At 37.6% G+C, this 13,574-nt stretch overlaps 1 long non-coding RNA gene across 4 annotated transcripts in view; it reads right to left on the reverse strand.

Annotated features, from left to right (window-relative positions):
* LOC124799232 overlaps positions 1-13,574 on the reverse strand; it is a 188,468-nt gene that overhangs the window by 135,820 nt on the left and 39,074 nt on the right. For all 4 annotated transcript variants that reach the window (XR_007016990.1, XR_007016991.1, XR_007016989.1 and 1 more), the window contains one exon: positions 636-808. This is a non-coding gene — a long non-coding RNA (uncharacterized LOC124799232). The remainder of the gene's footprint in view (positions 1-635; positions 809-13,574) is intronic.

The raw sequence follows: 13,574 nt of genomic DNA on the forward strand, positions 1-13,574 counted from the left end.
CGCTTTGCCTATGTTTCAGCAGTATCGTCACCAAAACTGTACCCCTGAAGTCAGATTGCGTAATTACAGGGCAGTATTCAGTGTTTGGGGCTATTTTTCAAGGCAGAAAGCGGAGTCACAGCCTTGCACCAACACTTATGTACAGCTTCAGAAGTCACAATCTTAGATACTTTTGCTTCCTGTTATCTAAATATGACACTTTAATTTACACTACTCTAGTTAGAGAAACCTACTTGCGCATGCTGAAGGTGTATTAAGGAAAAGTGTGCAGGTAACAGATACACTTATATCACTATCATAATTTCATTCTTGGAGTGTTTTAATAGATCTAAATATTAGCAGCACCAAAACATTAGGTATCGCATTGAAGAAAGTAGAAATAACGACCACAGTCTCGCTACAGAAAAATTGCCCATAATCCTTATTGAACTTAAATATGTATCACGGACTACATAAAAGAAGAAAACCAAAAGATGAAAATAACATATTAGAGGCAATGAGACAGTAAATATCTACACCAAAGTAAATACCTAGCTAAATATCGGACTTCTTCGAGTTATGAACTATTTATCAACTGAGACACTACACGAGACAGTGTAAAATGCAGATTAGTAAAACGAACTATGTATACCAACCTGCTCATGTTGTGGACACATTTCATCCTTGCTAACGCTACAGACAAGGACGCCAGAGCCAGATCAGGGAATATTACTGGGAGACTATTTTTTGCACCAGTCAGAGAATGATGCTCTCCCTTTAGGCAGTTTTTCACACTTCTTAATGCAAGGCGTCGACTGTCTCGTCATTTCTGCACCATAAAAACAACACATAAATTATGAAATGATAGAAGGGGTAACAAAGATTTGAGAATTCACAGATTACGTTATCACCTGAAATAAAAATGATAAAGAACAACACTACACTGAATTTGAAAACTTTTGGAGCGATATTTTTAATGTCAGGTGATATTTAAAGTATCTTTTACTCTGATGTCAAATCCTATATTGAGACTTCTTTATCACGTCAGATTTTTTATCAAATCGCAGCTAACTTTTAATTGAAATCACATTTCTCTTTTTCTAAAAGAGAATCTTAACTGCTTTGAAACCAAATTATTCATTTTGGAACTTTATATAGAAACGCTTTAGAATAGACAAAGGTATAGTTCACTTCTAAATGCTAATAGTTATTAAAAAACACAACAAATGTACGAAAATTTAATTTCCCTTCACTGATTTCGCTGCATCAAGTTCCTTTTGACATCGAGGGAAACTTCTCTTCCTTCATTGTCTCACTCCACCAGTGGCGTCTTTGAGAGAAAAAATAGGAGCCGCTCTCAAGAAGCCCAGTGGAAGGCATAGCATGATTTGATTGCTGGCTCCTGCAAGTTTTTGGCTATTCGTTGCCTCTGGCCAAAATGTTTTCATTGAATTCTAGTCACGAATTTTCTCTAAGCTTATGTGTGCCTTCCTCGGCCGTCTGTTTATGATTGACTACCTGTTGGATACCTCCATTGATTTGGTTCCTGGACTACATTGGAATTTGAGCCGCCTTAGCTCTCGGTGTGAACTGAATCTTGTTACCGCACTGTAGCTTCCGAGACAACAATAAAAGTCGGAGAAGTTTTGAAGGAAATAATTCTCTCCTACATACTACTAATCCTTTTTTTCAACGTTTTGCGACATAGTCGAGGCAAAAGTGATCTCCGTGATAGAGGTATTATTTACACATCTTATTGCGGTTTGGATTAAGACACTTTTTTTAATATATTAGATACTTTGTTTCTGTCAATAACAACCGCCTTCAGACCTATAAAATATGTGAGACTCCCTCAAACGTAAGAAAAGTAACTAATTGTACATTTTTTCGGAAGTAGTCAAAATAAATATTAATAAATTTATCTTACTATGAGACAAGACGGTGGATGCCTTCAAGCAAACATATTTGCAGCTGCCTGTGGAATCATGACTGTACCCAGACGTGTATCTCTTCATACGAAGCCATTTGGCCTTCATGAATGTCGTTCTTGAGGTCTCCAAAAATATAGAAATCATCTGGGGAGAGATCGGAACTGTGTGGAGAATGTGAATGGGCTTCCAACCTAAACCTTCTGCAATCCAGTCGAAACAATCTTGGCATCATGTGGGGAATAAATCAACAAAGCTACAGGGTCCTTTGCTTCAGAAGCCGAATATATGAAAAAAGTGAGCAACTGCGTGATAGTAACTTCGATTCATCCTAATGCGAAGTTGTCCGTACACCCCTGGACATTCCTACGCTATTAATTACTGAACCTTCTCTTATTTTAATGGTCTCTGTTTTGTATTTCTGAGCACTGCAGAGAGATGATTAGCGCTGAACTAAACTTAGAGATCACTGTCAAGACGATCATCACGGCCCCATGTTGCTTGAAACAGTTCCGCAGTGTGCAGGAAAGAGTCTCACCGGAGATGTCAAGCATGACAGAAGAGTCGATTTATAAAAATAGATGTAGGCACTGGGGCCTCGCACAAATGACTTAGTTATCAAGTAATAATAGGGGCGTTTCAAAGAAATGCTACCATGAGTAAGATGAACTAAATTACTGTGTATCAAAGCGTATTAATCCTCTTGTTATTTCGGCCCCGGAGGAGTAACGTAAGCTGACATCCCTTCCGCCGAGTCCCGATGTCAACACACCTGCCGAACACAAAGAGCCGGTAACCTCGTCTCTTTCTATAGAGCAGCGGGGTAAGTCCCCTTGCCGACGTTCGTAAACACAAGAATAGAGTGACCGGCCATAGAATAATATCTGTTAAGGCACCTCACTCTACTTCCTTTTAACGGTCCCTACCGCAACGGTAGTTTTGACGTATTAATCCTCTTGTTATTTCGGCCCCGGAGGAGTAACGTAAGCTGACATCCCTTCCGCCGAGTCCCGATGTCAACACACCTGCCGAACACAAAGAGCCGGTAACCTCGTCTCTTTCTATAGAGCAGCGGGGTAAGTCCCCTTGCCGACGTTCGTAAACACAAGAATAGAGTGACCGGCTATAGAATAATATCTGTTAAGGCACCTCACTCTACTTCCTTTTAACGGTCCCTACCGCAACGGTAGTTTTGACGTGTTATGACAACCTCAAGACAGACAAGGTGTTTCGAATGAAATGTCCCCTATATTAGATAACCTCTTCAGCACATGAAAGAAAGTGGTATGGTAGCTTTATTCCTCAACAGCATACTTATATGGCTATCGAATTTTAACCCTCTCTATTGTCGCTGATTTAGGCTACTAATTTATTAACCAATGAATCAAAATTTTTCTTGTTTTCACTATCTGGAATGTGTTTCGATGTATGACCAATATTCTCAATAAATATTGCATTGCACAGTACAAAAATGCTTTTTTTTTCAATCAACACGTAGTTTCTCTTAATTTTAATATTCGCCTCTAAATAAATTTAGTGAAAACTAGTTCTGTCTAGTTTAGTTGGAACGCGGTCTTACTAGTTGAAACTAATTGTTACTGATAGCCTTAGTTACAACTACAATTTACTGCTGGTCAAAAGCGAAAGTCAGTTAAAACTAGTTTTTAATTAGGCAAAACGCGTTTTGACGAAGTGGCTCAATGTAAACTAGTTTCAACTAGTAAGAACGCGTTCTAACTAAAAACGGGTTTTGACTGTAATATATATATATATATATGTGTGTGTGTGTGTGTGTGTGTGTGTGTGTGTGTGTGTGTGTGTGTGTGGGTGAGTGTGTGTGTGATAATAGGAAGGTCGATGACGCTTATGAACAACAGGTTGGGTAGTTGGTTGACTTTCGGAAAGAGGACCAAACAGCGAAGTCAGCGGTCCCATCGGATTAGGGAAGGATGGTGAAGGAAGTCGGCCGTGCCTATTCAAAGGAGGCATCCCTGCATTTGCCTGAAGCGATTTATGGAAATCACAGAGAACCTAAATCAAGATGTCCTGACCCAGGTTTGAACCGTCCTCCTCCCGAATGCGAATCTAGTGTGCTAACCAGTGCTCCACCTCGCTCGGTGTCCACAGAAATACAGTTTACACGGAGATCTAGATGGGTTGTAATGTACTCATACCACAGGCATGAAGTGAAGGTAGGTTTTTCATATGTGAAGGTAATTAGTGAGGAAGCCAATGAAGAAGAGCTGAACAGTTAATGCGACAGAGAAAGTGATGGGGATGTGAGTTACTGGAAGAGTGTTAAAACTGAAATGTGGTAGAATTTCACCTTTGGAGACGTGTATTAGAGGTCAGATATGTTAATAAACATGAAAATTCTATAAAAGTGTTATCAGAAAAGGATTTAATCTTTCCTGCTCACCTTGGCGGCTATTTTAGAAGCATAAAAACTAAAAGAAACACTTAATAAACTTGGTGAACATCTCGGATGCAAGTATTCAGGTACAAACCGTTTTGAGATATTAATATTTGTGGCACATTTCTCTGTCATAGTAGAAGAAATTTGGCTGCACTAAAGATTGTAATACTTTATTTATTTTTTATTACGGCATGTTGTCTATAATTTTTTATTTTCATCTACACAAGAGAGAGTTTGTCAGTATGTTATGACTGTCTTTCTGTGCAATCCACCTGTTTGTCCCATGTTATCGTGTTTACTAATCTATGAAGATGTACTAGAGTATGAGTGCCTTTATGAGCAGGAATGGAAGTGCGCCATATAAATGTTCAATCAGTAAGTGTCACTTTGATATAACGATGATTATGCATTCATAGAATCAAGTTAGATAGGAAAAGTTTTGAGTCGACTATGTGCTGAAAAAGGTTGTCCTTTGAAACAACTGCATGTCACAGGATGTAAGCAACAGTTACATGAGTGTAACACAGATGTAATGTTTCAGAGAAATGGATTGGCCTGAGATCTTTAACTTAGGAAAAGTTGGCAGTATACGTACTACAACAATTTCTTCGTTCCACTGATGGCCTGTTTCTCATGCTTCCGTTGAACTAACACAGTGACTAATAGAGAGATGATATCTGTTCCAGCTTTTGAGAGTGTAACAGACTGGTGTCAGTCATATGAAACACCTTGTTGAAATAAAACTTTGTTAACGTGCAAGCATCTCCATATAGCCTTCCCCATATATTCATTTATTTTCGTTTGTACCCTTCAGGTTACCTTGTATGGAAGGACGACTGAAAATGATCATCTTAAATGAATAAATTACGTCCAGATATGAAGATAAAATATGTAAATAGTGGATCATAGAAGATAGGTCTTAGAAAACCCGTTGTAGGCACTCCAAAAATAATAAAGTTTAACGTTTGTGTAAAGACAAAACCAACCAAGTGCGCTAGCAAACTGTCAGTAACAAGTTGAATCCGAATACAAGTAGAGTGACATTAATTTTGATTTTTCGTAGTTATAAGCGTTAAGATCCTCCTGACAACTTAGCAGCAGAAAAGCTTTCCTTCACTGAAAGCTGATTGAGCTAGTATTTTAACAGACAATGAGCTCATACCTGAAGACATGTTGAACCAAAGAAAAATGAGCTAACGGAGTAAGGCTCTCCAAGTTTAGCTTAAAATGCATCTATTGCTTTTATTCTCTGAAAAAGCGTTAAACAAGACCATGTTATGCACTCTGAAGTACTCCGTTCTAAAATAATTATCAGTAACTGCAGTAACAGACTTTAATCATACCAAGCTGTTCATGGGACATAGTTCTTAAAAGAAACAGGTAATCTACCAATTATTAAGTTTTCAATTTACGCTGTTGTTAACATCTTACTTACAAAAAATAACTGTACAGATCTCTATATAAAATATGATTTACAAAATTAAATCCAAATCAATAGGTATTGCAAACATAAGTGTACAATGTGCGTGCCACTAAATCTCAGAAACGAGCCCCTATACGATAAAGGGAGTTATATGGTGTGGTAGCTCTCTATCCTCCATCATGAAGAAGGTTCCCGTTTATACCTGTACAATGTGATTTTCAAGCTAAAAGGGCTGGGCTAGAAATTTTTAAAACATTCCAGAATATTGTAGACTATTCGAGAGCACTGTAGAATATTATAGAGTATTCGAGAGCATTATAGAATATTACAGAGTATACGAAAGCATTCCAAAACATTCCAGAATGTTCCCGAATTTTCCACAATGATCCTGGAAGTACTGAAATGTTGTGGAATAGTGTGGAACATTGGAGAAGATTCCAGAATGTTTGCACAGAGCCTGGAACATCCCAGACTATTGTGAAAAATTCCAGACCACCCTCGATTTTTTTTAATGTTCTGGTTCACTGCGGGCCATCGGAAACCTCTGTGGTATGTTCCGGAACTCGACATTGGTGGGGCTACCTATTGGTGAGATATATAAAGGAAGAGCCATCATGGGTTCGAACGTAAGTTACTTATCAGTAGTGAAGGGAGGAATTGAAAAATTGGTACGGTGTGTGAATTGAACCAAACATTGAAGTATGAGCAGTGAAAGTGTCAGAGTGACTGAATATAAATCGAAAATAAAGTGTGGGAAGTGCGTAAAATGCACTTAATGTATTTGTTAGTAGAAAGTTGATTTTTTTTACATTTTAGACAATGCCCAAACGTAAAGGAGGAGTAATCGTAATGTATTTGTGTGTGTATTTTCCACATCTCGTCCCAACCGGACCGAATTCAACCAAATTTGGTACACATATACCTTAATGTAAGGCAACAGTCACTGTGGGGGTAGCTACCACCTACCTGTGAAAGGCGAGGAAGGTAGGATGAAAAAGAAGTGTAACTCGTGACGCGTGAATTCCCTGACATTATTCATATAGTATCTGAGAATGAGAGCACTTAGCGGCTTGAGAAATTTGAAACCTTCACAATTTTTTTTTTCTCGCTGACAGTCCCTATAAATAATGAAAGGGAACATGTTCATCATGTACTACTTTTTCGTTGTTCATGCAGTAAAAGTGCCGCATGAGGCATGGCAACATAATTTATTAACTTTTTACTACTAATTGAATGGACGACACAGGTCATAGACAGTACGCAAGTATACTGATGAATCGATGTGCAAAATTATATCGTTGTAATATACAGAGTTCGGGAGATATGATGTGATAAACAATGAAATCCGTGAAACAATGCTACATCATGCATTAGGTTTGATTTTATTACATTTTTGTTACTAACTTTTTCGCAAAGATTTTTGCAGAGTGTCGACATATGCTGCTGTATGCATCCTTGTATGACTCATAGTTCAGGAGATATAATGTCGTACACAGTGAGAAGTGTGAATCACTGCTACATTGTGAACGCCGCTTAAAATTATTACTTTCTTGCTACAAATTTCATTCGCAGCATACTTTTCAGATAGTATCCACACATCCCATAGAATGTTCCAATAAAATTATATCATTGCACAACACATAGTTCGAGAGATACGACATTATAAACATTGAGGAAAATGACAGAAGCTACGTGGTATGGACGTGGATACACAGCTCTAAATAAATAAGTAGGCAACGTTGCGTTTCTCCGCTGGTATTGCTATGTAACAGACAAAGCGTCCACTATCGTTCTTCACATATTTATTGAAATAATCTAACAATCATGTATTGCAATTATACACTGCAATTCACTAGATTTTGTCAGTGCAATACGCAACAAGAAAAGTCCTCAGGATTAATAAAGTGCATTTAAATATTATAAAACATCAGAGTTATACTGAGGGAAACAATGAAAAGAGAAATTAGAAAACTTTGAAGCTCCTTCAATGAATAAGCATCTAATGATGTAAACACTACCATGATCATGTTATTAAGGAAATAAGCAGTACTTCATCTTGAAAGATTTGAAGATAATTTTGCGGAAAAATAGCCAGCAGAAACGTAATCGGAATCAGTTATCAATCGGAGTGAACACAAATTGAGAGAAATAGAACTTAAAAAATACAGTACAAATAAAACAGTAATGGTTACGTGTGCACCTAGAAATGGGTGTTTCACTGTCACCATTTCCAAGTGATACTCTGAGAAGTTCTGGCGGCTCACAAGATTTATTTCCAGCTCGTTTTTTTCAGTTATTTAATGTTTTGATTTGCAATACTAGGCGATGAATGTGAGTTATATACTATAATTAGTGGTACACAGAGTGTAGTCCGGCCGGTGTGTCCGAACGGTTCTAGGCGCTTCAGTCTGGAACCGCGCGACCGCTATGGTCGCAGGTTCGAATCCTGTCTCGGGCATGGATGTGTGTGAAATCCTTAGGTTAGTTAGGTTTAAGTAGTTCTAGGTTCTAGGGGACTAATGACCTCAGACATTAGGTCCCATAGTGCTCAGAGCCATTTGAACCATTTGAACAGAGTGCAGTGATATCATCAATACGTTTTCAACACTAGAGTCAGCTGTTGCCTTCTAGATGCACTGCTCCACGTTAGGAGCAATTTTATAGCAGCCTTGACGACGGCAGCCGGCACTTTGGAGACTAGTTGAGGATCTGTAGGATACATATGTGTGTTATCGTGGTATCGTACAGTACATCATTATATTCCTTCCGCTATAAACATTATGATTTAGAATATGAATCAATGTCAACGTACATTTTTGTGGTTCTAGTTAAAATAACTGTTTGTTTAGCAACACAAAAGAAAACTATATCTGAAGCACTTATATTTTACACAGACATGTTGCAGTGGGAAAGATTTACATAAATATGACTATTTATTCCATTGTGCATCAGCACTAAAGAGTTCACATTTCAGTGCATCAAGTTAGGGAAACATGCTACTCCTGCCTCATCGATGATGCTGTGGTATATATCTTAGAAGCGCGTTGCACAAGGAGAATGTGTAGCTCATGGGATTGACTGACGCACTTTGGAGATTCTATTACTGGAGCTAGTTTTCTACTTGAATTTGCGGTTGTTGACCTTGGATGCATTTTCTTTAGCAGGATGGCTGGCTCAGGTCTGCAACTGCAGGGATCTTCTGGCTATGGGGCGTTTCATTAACAAAGTCTTCTTCAGAGCGTAAATGTACCAGATGTGGTCCATCGTTGGTACCTTGGAAAAATTTCGCCATTGCATGATGCTTTATGGACAGATATGAAGAGGTGATGAGTTGAGGATAGATCAAGGCAGATGTTACTGCATGGCGTAGAACATTTATTGATGTAACTGACGTCATTCATGTGCCGCTCTGTCTTAAAAATGAAAGTTAAAATGTCTCACGCCACTGGCGTTCCATGAAAGAAATCAGTTCGAAGTCTAGTCGTCATGCAGTAAGTCATTTATGCAGTGATGGTATTGTATTTAGGAATTACATAAGCATGAAGAACGATAAAAATTGTAGGAAATTCTGGAACAAGTCATTCGATAGTCGAGCACTTAATGCTGTCTTGATTTAAAGATGCTACCATTCGACTTTACCTTTCGATGCCATATTATATCCAGTGGATTTGATATGGTGTGTACCTATGGCCTTCCTGAGGTGTTCGAACAACTGAAAATCAAAGTGCCGTCCTCCCTCGGTGGTGACGATTTCTGGGACTCGAAATTCGGCAATCCACAATATTAGAAGAGTGCTGACAACACTTCCTGCAGAGATGGCCTTCAGAGGTACTGCCTCTGTCCAGCGAGTAAACGTGTCGATCATTAATGAAATATAGGAGAAGCTCTGAGAAGAAGGAAAAGGTCCCACTCAATGGTTGTATGTATTAAAATTTTTGCTATTAGGCGGTCCTTGTAACAAGCTGATTATCCTTCCTATTGGTATTCCTGCACAAATTAATCAAAGCAGTATGTAGTAATTATCTCACATAGAACATATCCAGTCAGTAAAAAAGACATATTTCTGATACTGTTTTACAACGATTAAAGTCTTTGATTATTGCCACTTTCTCTTCAAGTCGTGAAATTATTTGATGTGACACACGAAAACCCAAGAATATCTCTCTACAAAATGCTCTTCTCACGTTAATGTTAAAGTGAACTTGTCCAGCAAATGAATAGCATATTGTTGCGATGTGTGTACTTCGTCGGATGCTAAAGGCACGAGAATGTCATCTTAAAACGAATAAAAAGGCAATTCATTCGAAACGCCATTAATAAATCGGTGAAATGTTTGTGTTGCATTCCAGGGACCAAATGACTACTCAAAAAATTCGACAAGTCCAAGTGGCATAATTACAGCAATTTTAGGCACCTCTTCTGTCGCGACAGGAATGTGGTGATAACCTCGAATAAGATTCCTTTCAGAAAATATATTTCTGTTGGAGAGATGGCAGCAGAAATCTTGTAAATGAGGTAGTGCATTAGCGGTCTGGTGCTGTGACACCCTTTAAAGATCTATAGTCCTCACAAAGACGCCAAGTTTCATCTTTCTTTGGAACGAGGTGGATATGACTGAACCAGCCGCTTTTATAACGACTATGTATTTCAAGATTAATCATCCTGATATTCAAGTTTCACTTGTGCTAATTTTTCTGATAATGGGGGATCTCGCTTGTGAATGCACTGGATGTTCTGTTGTTGCGATGGTGTGTTGCACATTAACTTCAGGTAAATCCTAATTAGGTTTCACCATGAGATTGTTAGGATGTATCTTCAATCAACAATTTTCAAATTTGCATGATGCCAAGTATTCAAATTCTTAGATAAGATGTGTTTTTAAGTCTGTGATACAGGGAGCTAATAATGGTTTGGACATGAAATCCGGAAATAGCTGAAGTGTTTCGCTATTCACTGATCCCAAAATATGACATGTCGTCATTTCATTGCTTGTGCGTACGATAAAGAACTGAAATTCCACTTGCAATAATCATTATCTCAGTTTTCCGCCAGAAGAATGGTATTTTCACAGCTAAACCCCAGAATTCTACTCTGGTGTCTTTGATGCTGAGTGTGCTACGAAATCGCATGTTTACATTTAAGCCATAACAGTGGAATGCTGTTTCTGATTTATAAGGGCTCAGCAATGTGGTTCTAGGAAAAACAAGTATTTATTTAGTGGCACAAAAGAAAACTACAATAAATGTGCGTGTGTTTTTGCGGTCACGTTGCGGTGGAAACGATAATCATGAACATAGTTTCTGATTTATAAGGGCTCAGCAGTGTGGTTCTAGGAAAAACAAGTATTTATTAATGCCACAAAAGAAAACTACAATAAATGTGCGTGTGTTTTTGCGGTCATGTTGCGGTGGAAACGATAATCAAGAACATAGTACCAATTACACCATTGTGAATCAATATTTCGAACAGATTTTATATTTCACTACATCAATTACTGCCACAATATAACTGGTACACCTACAGTATGTCATCTATAATTGTCAAATAACTAAGCATCTAAAGCGAGTGAATTTTTAACAGTTCTTATGACATAACACAAGCCCAGCAAACGTATGAGATTTTCTAATTATTTAAATTTTTGGTGCTGATAAGCTTGTCCAGGTTGTAATGAGTACATGTCATTTATTATGAGTAAGAATACTAAATAATTCCATCTCTGCCATAATGTGAGTTATTAATAATGCTATGAGGTATGAAGGCTGGATTCCTCATGGCCGAAGACTGAGGATTACTCCTCCTGCACTTTCAGTCAGTACTTTGAAGAACATTATTACAATATTTGAAATTTATTTGCTTCTTGATGTATCCACTTCCATGAGAAGAAAATTAGCTACTTGGGTTGATATTCCCAGTTTGCACGAAATATATTTTCTCAGTTTCATGATTTAAGACCATAGACCTACAGTGTGTATCAAACCTTTATTTTGTAGCCAGTTTAATTCTAAAAATTGATCATCTCTGTGTAAAAAGTAGGAAAAGAAATTCAGATATGGACTGAATATGAGACATTACTGTATCTACTTACTCAAGGACTCATATTACGTGTCCTTCATTTGTCCTTCTATGCTTTCAGATGATAAATTTGTGTCACAGAATCTCTGCTTAAGTACTTGTCTATGTAATTGCAGTAGAAATATAAAGCTCTACGAATGTATCATATGCAAAGGAAACGAAATTGAACATTTATGGAGGTAGAAAACTTAACTGAAGGCAACATTTTCCCCCTGCTGTTAAATTTATTGTACTGCTTACAGTCACTGCACTTCTGTATATCTATATCGATCTTCCAACACAGTCTCTACATAAATATCATAAGTTAACCCTCGCAATACGAAATGTTGTGGTGAGGAGGGAGGGAGGGGGGGGGGGCGAGGAACTTGATGCCCACCTCTCGATAAATTTGTAAACTAGTCAGTTACTTTATATTTTAAAATATAGAAAAAAAGTATTTAATTTTTCAAATAAATTCTTCTATCAGATTACATGTATTTTGTACATTTTTCAATTAAACTTAACAAATGTAAGACGCATGAGCAGCTTTCTCTTTCCCCAGTGAATGTTGTATTCAACATTTAGAGGTTCAGGGCCTTATTTACATACCAAAACCTCTTTAAAATATATGTCGAGAGTACAAGTCACCAATGAACTAAATCTGCGTTTTTATGAACGTTTTTCTTTCTGGTGGTCATGAAGTCGGTAATACATGTTACTGCAAGTGCATTAATATTGCTAATGTGTGCTAAAAGGAATTTTCAGGTTCTGGATCTTACTTATATGTCAGTACCTCTTTCAAAAGTATGTTGTTAATATGTTAACACAATTCAAGAACATTAATGCATTTTCTCGTTTTTCAATTTTTTCCCTCTTTGTAAGTCAGGTTGTGAAAAATGCTTTGGTACATGCAGGGATCAGTTCTCTGTTAATTTCTCATACCTACTTCATGACTTACACTCCACGATTGTGCTGATGTTTTCCTAGAAAAACAAATCCTAATTCATTAATAAATTACAACTCATTTGAGAATTTCTGCCAAACGGTACTGCTGTTGACATTCTTCATGGTGTTCTAATAGCAGCATTTGCTATATCCATTAAACCATTCTACACTCATAAAGCAATTATAACGCAATTTTATTTACCAGATATTTAAGCCAAAGCATCAACTCAGTATCTGTTACTCATTGTGAACCCAAAAGAATATCAGATTAGTTAATATAGAGTTGCAAGCACTACTTAGACTACCAAGTGAATTCATCTGTATAAGTGTATTACTGTATCAGACTGGATTTCAAAAGCCTTTTACTGCCCACATCTAACTGTTCTTTCACACTTTAGTGGCAATTTTTGACAAGTTATAACCTATGTTGCAAGCAACAGGTGCTATTAAATGATAAAATGTTAATAGTAATTTATAGGAAGACAGGACAATAGGGAGGCCTACAAGACGGCAAGAAGAGATGACAAAAAGAGATGGCAAAAAGAGCAGTGGCAAAAGCAAAGGCTGAGCAATAGAAGAGGGGCATGAAGAGCTGGAAAGAAGAAAGGACGGCAGGAAATTCCTACGGATTGCTAAAGCAAGAGATAAGGCGACGAAGGACGCAACATCAATGAAGCAGACAAAGGATGAAGCGGGTGTAGTATTATACGACATTGAGAAAATCCTGAATAGGTGGTGGGAGAGCTTTGAAAGGCTACTGAATGAGAAAAATGTATGAGAGAAGTACGAGGATGGAGATATAAATGAATGACCCAAATTATAAGTAGGGAAG

The sequence above is a fragment of the Schistocerca piceifrons genome, chromosome 5 (genome assembly GCF_021461385.2).
Source record: "Schistocerca piceifrons isolate TAMUIC-IGC-003096 chromosome 5, iqSchPice1.1, whole genome shotgun sequence".
Lineage (NCBI taxonomy): Eukaryota > Metazoa > Arthropoda > Insecta > Orthoptera > Acrididae > Schistocerca > Schistocerca piceifrons.